The 7652-nt window shown below is 57.4% G+C and overlaps 1 long non-coding RNA gene across 1 annotated transcript in view; it reads right to left on the reverse strand.

Moving 5' to 3' along the window:
• The window catches only part of LOC114203207 (uncharacterized), a 28966-nt gene extending 21859 nt beyond the window's left edge, over window positions 1-7107 (reverse strand). Inside the window, exon 1 of the long non-coding RNA XR_015769099.1 lies at window positions 6922-7107. This is a non-coding gene — a long non-coding RNA (uncharacterized LOC114203207). The remainder of the gene's footprint in view (window positions 1-6921) is intronic.
• Window positions 7108-7652: the final 545 nt, after the last annotated feature.

Raw genomic sequence — 7652 nt, forward strand, 5'->3', positions numbered from 1 at the left:
TGTGGCGGTCCTGAGCGTGGGGCCTAGAGCCCCACTGTGGGGCTCACCTTCCAGACCCCCGACTTTCTAGCCATGGGATGTACCAAGCCTCTGGGTGCCTTGGTTTCCCCGTGAGGGACATGGGGACAGTTCCAGCCTCCCCTGCCTCAGGCAGTTGTGAGGATGGATGCGGGGCTTGCGTGGTATTCTTGGCGCCGAGCCCTTTGGAAAGGAAGGGCTCCCCACAGGAAGCTGTGGTTGTGGGCTTCTCGAGGGAGGGGTGGAGGTGTTCTGAGCTCTGCCTTGGCCAGGAGCTGATATCTGTCAGAGGGGAAACCCGAGCCTTCCATGTTCAGACCGGAGGACGGGCAGGCTCCGGGCTTCTCTTCTAAGCTCTCTCTCTCCTACCCTCCTGAGACAGGATGGGAAGCCAGTTTGCAGACAAGCATGTGCAGACCCTCAGCACACACAGCGTTACGCTCTGCCCTGGTCAGGGAGGTGGTGAGCTGGACCCGTTTATGACGGGAGCAGGACGTGGGGCCAGCGGGGCTGCTAAAAGCTTCTGGAAGCAGACGGCACAGAGAGTGTGTCCCGGGGTCACCAGGTCACCATGTCCCTCTGGCAGGTAGTGCACTCTGCCTCCAGGGGCTTCTCGGTCCAGGGCTCCATCGAGGATGCAAGGAACTGGCATGGGGACGGGTCTCCCATCAGGCAGACGACCAGCCCCGAACGAATGTGAGTCACTGTTCTGTCTGGATTGCCCGGCTGCTTTTGTGGATGGGGACCCAGACCTGGGGAGGGGAAGTGGCTCTCATGAGCGCCATCTGTGCCTGGTGGCGGCGTGACTGACAGAGCTGGGACCAAACCTCTCTCCTTCACACCATGGGGGTTTTGCTCAGGGTTCATGGCGTTCATGCCCTCAGGGAGCACTGGGGTGGGCCAGGAGCCTGGCTCCTGGGGTTGGGGCGGGCCGCCGCGTCCTCCCCACCGCCTCCGGCAGCTGCGGGGTCTGCGGTGGCCAGGCCCGGGTGACAGTGAGCCGCAGCTGCAGGGCCTGGGAAGTAGTACCCTAACCACTCTGCATCTCCATTTCCTCGCTCATCTGGAAAGCCACCAGCAGGGGCTCCCATCAGCCCCCACCCCCCTGCTGGCACTCGGACGCACTCCTACTTTCACGCTGAAATGGAGGCTTGGTTTCAAAGAATTTTCTTTGAGGTCACGTCTGCCTGGAAGCTATGCTCAGACGCAGCTTGAGCCACGCTGACCGTGTGCCTGAGTTACCCCGGCAATTCCTTTCTTCCTCGGCCCGCGGTGAGGGGCCGTACACACTTACTGAGGGGCACGAAGCTATGTGGCCTTAATTCTACGTGTAACAGGCCGACGGCAGGAAGCCTGGAAAGCACAGGGAAACACAGGGTCGGGGAGGAAAAGAAGAAACACACAGACAAAACACAGCATGGGAAATTAACAACAACAACAACAACAAAAAACCCCGAAAAGAAAGAAAGTGAAAAAGAAAGCCAGATGAGTGTCTCTAACTGGACACGGAGTTGTAGTAAGCTTTCCTGGGACTGCTGCCTGCTCCCAGTGTTGAAGAGTCTTAAAAATCTCGGGGTGTGGCCCCTCGAAGCCGTTGGAGCCCGCTGGAGGAAATTCTTCACTTTCTGGAAACTTGTCCTGCACCCCAAATGCCTACTGACCCATGAGGCTGCCCTGCCCGGGCCCTCCAGCAGGCTCCATGTCCAGCAGTGAAGCACGGGGGTTTCGGGGTGTTCTAGACCCAGACTGCCTGCGCTGGCCCCCCTTTTCCTGCCCCAATTTTCTGGGGCACCTTGAGTTGGTTGTGGACTTCACTGTGCCTCACCTTGCTCATCTGTGGAATGGGATCCTAGTAAGCTGATGAACGAGAAGGTGCCCTGGACGGAGGGGTGGTGCTGGGGGGTCGCTGCTGTGACTCTAGACACCCCCGGGCGCTCACTGACTAAGGAACAGTCACTTGAAGAGGGCGCGTGGGAGGGAAGCAGCCCAGGGGGGAATGGAGCAGCCGCTCTGGATGGAGGAGTGCCAGTTTGGTTGATACTGTTGCTTTATCTTTCAAAAATGCAGAGAGGCCAAAACCAAGTTGTAGAATCAGCAGCATAGTGCTCTGGGCTGGTGTCTTCCTTTAACACCTGTGTAGGGCGAGGGCACGGCCGGCCCTGACCCGTCGGTGCACTGCCCCGGCACGGACTCTGCTCCCAGTATTTGCTCCACTTTCTTTCATTTTTACTTTCCTTCTTATCCTTGCAGTTCAAAGTGCAGAGGCTGGGCAGGGCCACGGAGGTGGGACAAGCTTTGGCAGGATGCTGGGGGCTGCTGGCCGGCAGCCTGGCTCCAGGGGGGACCCCTGACCTCTCAGGCTGGGATGGGCCCCGAGGACGTCTCCTTGCTTCCTCCCCTCCGCTCCCCACGGCCAAGTGACGCACAGGAGGACGTCTGGGCAGGACCCCTTCCTGCCAGGCACACACTTGCAAGCCCTCACTCATGCCCCCTTGCCAACAGCCGACCCCCGGGGCTCAGGCCAGCTCCAGACCGGGTCTGGGGTCGCCGGGAAGGCACAGGGGCAGCGGGAACAGCCGCATCGCCGCCAGAGGGGCTCTGCAACCTCCTGAGACCCCTGGGGCCTCGAGGATCCCCAAGGAGGCAGCACCCCCTGCTGGCGGGTCACAGCACCCCTTTCTCTAAATCCCGTTGCCCTGAAACTAGGGGATATTTGCTCACCACTGAGTCCATTTGCTGCCTCTGGGGCCACAGGATGTCTGTGGGGTGGACGTGTTTGCAGATGTAGCCTCCCAAGGAGATGCCAATAACTCCCGAATTCCACTCGTGGACATACATCCCCAAGAAACTCCTACTGGGGGTCCGTCGGGGGGCCGGGATGGGGATGTTCAGTGTTCTGCATGCGGAGGGTGCAGCCCCCGGACTGGGTGTATAGGGCAGCGGCACAGACCAATTTAAAAACGTGATGCTGACTTAAAAACAAAAAACAAAAAAAACAAACGCAACAAACCGGAAAGAGAGTATGACACGATCCCCTATGTTCACCAGACAGAAAACGCCTGGATAGCTACACGGTGGAATCACACGAAATTACCATTGTTTTACTGGTTTTTCTTTTAAGCTACAGGAATGGGAATGTCCCATCGGGCAACCCTGCACGCTCTGGTGTGTCTACAGAGTCACCCCCACCGCGTCTACAGCACGAGGGCAATGACCGCGAACCCCCCCAGTCACCCCGAACAACGCGGATGATTCCCGTAGTATGTGGTCAAGCAAACCAGAGGCCAACTGTCCACACCACGACTTCATCTACCCAGGTTCCAATCAGGCGGATCGGATCTAAGGTCCTGAAAGCGAGGCCAGGGTTAGCCTGCGGGGGTGGGTGGTGACCGCGAGGGGGCACGGGGGCTCCTGGGGGTGATAACGGGCCGCGTGTCAAACCCGCGAGGCCTGTGTGCGTGATCTGCGCACTCTCCGAACCCGCCTGCGCTGCCCTGAGAGACATGTTCAGGGATGCGTGCCCCCAAAGCGACCAGCGGTGTTTATGAGGACACCCAGGAGCGGAACGTGTGTGTGCGGGAATAGGGGCCCGGAACTTTCCTCCTGCCTCCCTGGCAGCCCAGGGGACATCCAGCCAAGTCCCCCAGTCCCTCCGCAAGCTGTCCCCGGCAGCGCTGCACTGCTGGGGGCCCAGCCCTGGCTGGCAGGAAAGGAGGAAAGTCCCCACTGGTTTCTTTTTCTTGCCACCGAAGGGGCTGCAGGTATTTGTTCCTGAAATTCACGGCTGAGCTAATTTTACACCACAAGCGAGACACAGGGTGGGGTGGGGGTGGGGGAATGAAACGATGCTCTCGGGGGTCTGATCTGAGGATGGGAACCCTGGCTGGAGGGCGGGGGTGGCGCTGGCCGACGGGGTTGGGGCGCAAGGGCTGGTGGACACGGGGGCTTGGAGTCCCCCCAGCATCCATTCATAACCTCAGACAGGGCACTAAGAACTGTGGGCTCACTTTCTGGCTCTGTCACTTGGCCTCAGTTTCCCCATTTCCAAGGGGCAGGGTGGATACAGCGATGCCCGAGGCCCCCTGCGTGCCCATGGTGGTGCCCCATCTTCACTTTGGTTTCCTCTCTCATGTTAGGGGACCATCCTGCCTCCAGAGCAGAGAAAGTCCCATCATGTTTGCGTTTTCAGGAAAACTGAAATAAGCCAACACTAAAAGCCCATCGTGACCCGGCAAGAACACCCATGGTAGACCAGGTCAGCGGGATGCCTGTCATCACGTGAGCACGCGTGGAGGCAGTCCCGGCTTGAGCACACGACATGCCGAGGGAAGGATGTACATCAAACAACACCGTCTAAAAATAACTCATTTCACTGCAACTATTTGGGACATATGCTCACCCAAAATGCTTCCAGAGCTCTCCAAACACCCAGAAGACAGAAAAGGTGTTAAAGATATCTGTACGTGAGGTCGTCAGTCACACTATTCACACCAGGGGGTCTCTACTTTCTCCCGGCGGCACGAGCCCGTGGGATGGCGGAAGGGAAATCAGAATGCATTTTCTCTGAAATGCTTCCCTGGATCCTTTAGCCCTGCTGGCTAGCGCTCAGAAGGTGCCTACCATTCTTAAAAGAGCAAGTGTTATTTCTGACCTTATTTTTCCAGAAGAAAGCGGAACTTCATGTCCTTTCCCCCCCCACCCCCAGACACAGACAGGAGTTAAAGTAGGAAAAATACTCCGGGTGGCAAGAGCACATCGGCTGTGCCGAGCAAAGAGAATCATGCCCAGCATTCTTGGAATGTTGGGGAGTCCAGAGCCTCGTCAGGATTGTGGCCCAAGTTATACATTGTGGAGCCTCAGCTGGACATGAAAGGGGCCACGGCAGGAAGGGAGAGAAATGAAGGCCCTGGTGAGGCTGAGAGGCAGGGGTGAGCCTCCAAACTTCCACGCAAAAAGAACCTGCGCCCTGGCGTCAGAGGCCATCGAGCTGGGGACTCCATAACTTGTGGGTTATGGAAGCAGGAGGAGAAGAACACCAGGGAGAAGCAGAAAGTAAGATGCGGAGCACAAAACTCCACCCTGAGCTCCCTGGCAGCCACAGCAAAAAGGGAGCATGATGAACTCTTATCTAGAAAAAGCAGACAGGCCACCCCTGTGGGTAGGTATGGAATTGCGAGCCGGGCATCCAAATGCTCGCTGAATGAGAAGGGTATCTGGAAGGTCAGTGGCTTGCATAACCCTGAGCCTCATGTGTGGGAAGCCTCACACAAAATCTGTTTGTGGCCATCACTGCAGACCTGGTGGATCATGGTGGGCCTGCCAACCCTGCTGTTTATCTGTCATACAAGGATTAGATGTTGCCATTAGGTTAAATCACTAAAAAGCCACACACATGAACAGTTACTTTACTGCCCTCTTAAAAAGCTCTGCCCCCCTCACTGAACACAGGGCGGATGGAAGAAGTGGCCACTGGCGGCCACGGCCCTCATCTGCATGGGGCAGTCCCGGTTTATGCCCGTTTCGCTCGCATTGCTAGTGACGCCTCTTTCACACTCAGAAACGTCCCGGTCCCAGGCTCAGCTACATAGCCATGCTGAATGTGCGCCACTGACCGCCTCCTCCAGCCTGCCGGCGCTTCTGTTCTCCCTGGCCGACGCACTCTCCAAGGCGCCACCTTTATGCTTTCCAATGTCACTTCTATGAACGCCTCATAGGTTTTTTCCTGGAGTCACGTCCGAGGGAGGAACGAGGCCCCAGCTGGGTTACGGTGCCTCTTTTACCAGCTGAGAGCGTGTCCCCTTCCCTTCTCGCTGGGGCTGTCAGGGAGCTCAGAAATAAGGCTGGGCTATGTGCCATTCCTCCAACAGCTCTTGGCCTTTGGTGGTGGTTTTGGGGGGTTTACCCATTTCAGCGGCTCTTTCTTGAGAAGCTGACTTCTAGACCTTCCTGCGTGTGGGTGGCTCGGGAATGCACAGTGAAGGCAGTGTTGGATGGGGGGGACTGGGTCACGCCTCCAGGCTTGAGCACACCTGCCTGGGAGCAGGTTCTAAGACGAACACACGGAAGGGTGAAGGTGGGGTCCCGGCACCAGGCACTGTGCTAACATTCCCTGCTTATCTCCTTCTGTTTCCCCAAATCCTACGTGATAGGTGCTTTATTATCCCCATTTTGTGGAGATGAAAGCAAAGGTGTAGTCTGAGAGGAATACCCACCATGCTTCCCACTCAGCGAGCAAGCAGAAGAACCAAGCTTTGCCCCTGAGACTGCTGGTGGCAGAGGTCACGTTCCTGGTGTGGCACCCGGCGTGGCACTCTGCACATGGACACTATGAACTTGGAGAGACGCACCTGTCTGAGGTCCTGTGGGCAAGAAGTGGCAAAGCCAGGCCCTGGACTGGACTTGGAGAGGCCACGATGTGGGCTCACAAACACTCAGAAGGCGGGGGCGGGGCTGGGGCCCGGGCCAGATCCTTGCGGGCCTAGCACCGTGAGTTCATGGTGATAGACCCGTCATGAGCTCCCTGGGGGGACATTCCAGGCACATTCCTAACCTTTTGAAATTGATGTCATGGAATGAAAACACCATCCTCGGTTGTTGTTGTCAGAGGCCGTAAACGCCTCTGGCATCAAAGGTCGAGCTGGGCAGGTGCTTTCTTGCGCTCTGCGGTATGTGCGAGTTGGTAGGGTGCTCATGGATGTTCCTCCCAGGTGGGGGGCTGCCATGCTCTGCTGACCCGGACAGGTGAGGACACAGACGTGACCAGCTGTGCGTGTGGACAGCAGGACCACTTGCGATCACAGGCGCCACGCCTGTGGGGGTCGTGCTGGTCCCGTGTGAGACCTGCCCCCTGGCCTCTCCCACCTCTGTCCTCACGCATCTTCCCGGGGCTGACGCTGGACTTACCTGGGGTCCCGGCCCATGGCGATCCTCTCTCCATGGGGTCTCCCCTGGATGGAGTCTGATGGTTGCCCTACATGAAGCAGAAAGTACACGTGGTCTGTGTTGGACACACAGCAACCACTCGGAGCAGGCAGAGTCTCTCTGAAATATTGACTCCAGCTGGAAAATACTCTGATGTTCCAGTTTTGTTCTGGGTCATTCGTTTGAGAAGCCTGGAGGGGGAGTTCCAGTTTGCATTGGGGGACTTAATGTTTACCACATTTTTCTACTCGTGGCTTAGTGAAACACACACACACACACACACACTCAGATTTGGGGTTTATTCTTTTGGGATTTCCTCAGTGGAAGCCGTGGACCTCTGGTCTGTTTATTCACTCAACAAACATCTAAGGGGACCGACTATGTGCTGGATAAATATCTGGGCGAGTGGGCGTGTTTCCACCAAGGGGCTGGGCAAACACGGAAGCCAGCACTCTTTCTTGGGGGGCTGCCTGTGGGACAGTAGCACCAACGGTGTTGGGGTTATAACCTCTTCGGCTCCTCCAGCTACACCTCTCCTTTGGCTGCCTTCTGCCTGCCCAGAAAGGTCTACCTGCATGATCTTCTGTCCGCACGTCCCCCAACTAAAGCCAGCATCCCCCTCCTCACCCCGTGGCTCCTCCTTGTTACCCAGACTCCACACCTTAGCAGGGTGGCCAGCTCCTCGCTCTGCCTCCTTCCCCAAACTGGTGCAA

The sequence above is a fragment of the Eumetopias jubatus genome, unplaced genomic scaffold (genome assembly GCF_037043125.1).
Source record: "Eumetopias jubatus isolate StellerSeaLion01/CBP00866 unplaced genomic scaffold, mEumJub1_p1.0 scaffold_10, whole genome shotgun sequence".
Taxonomy (NCBI): Eukaryota; Metazoa; Chordata; class Mammalia; order Carnivora; family Otariidae; genus Eumetopias; species Eumetopias jubatus.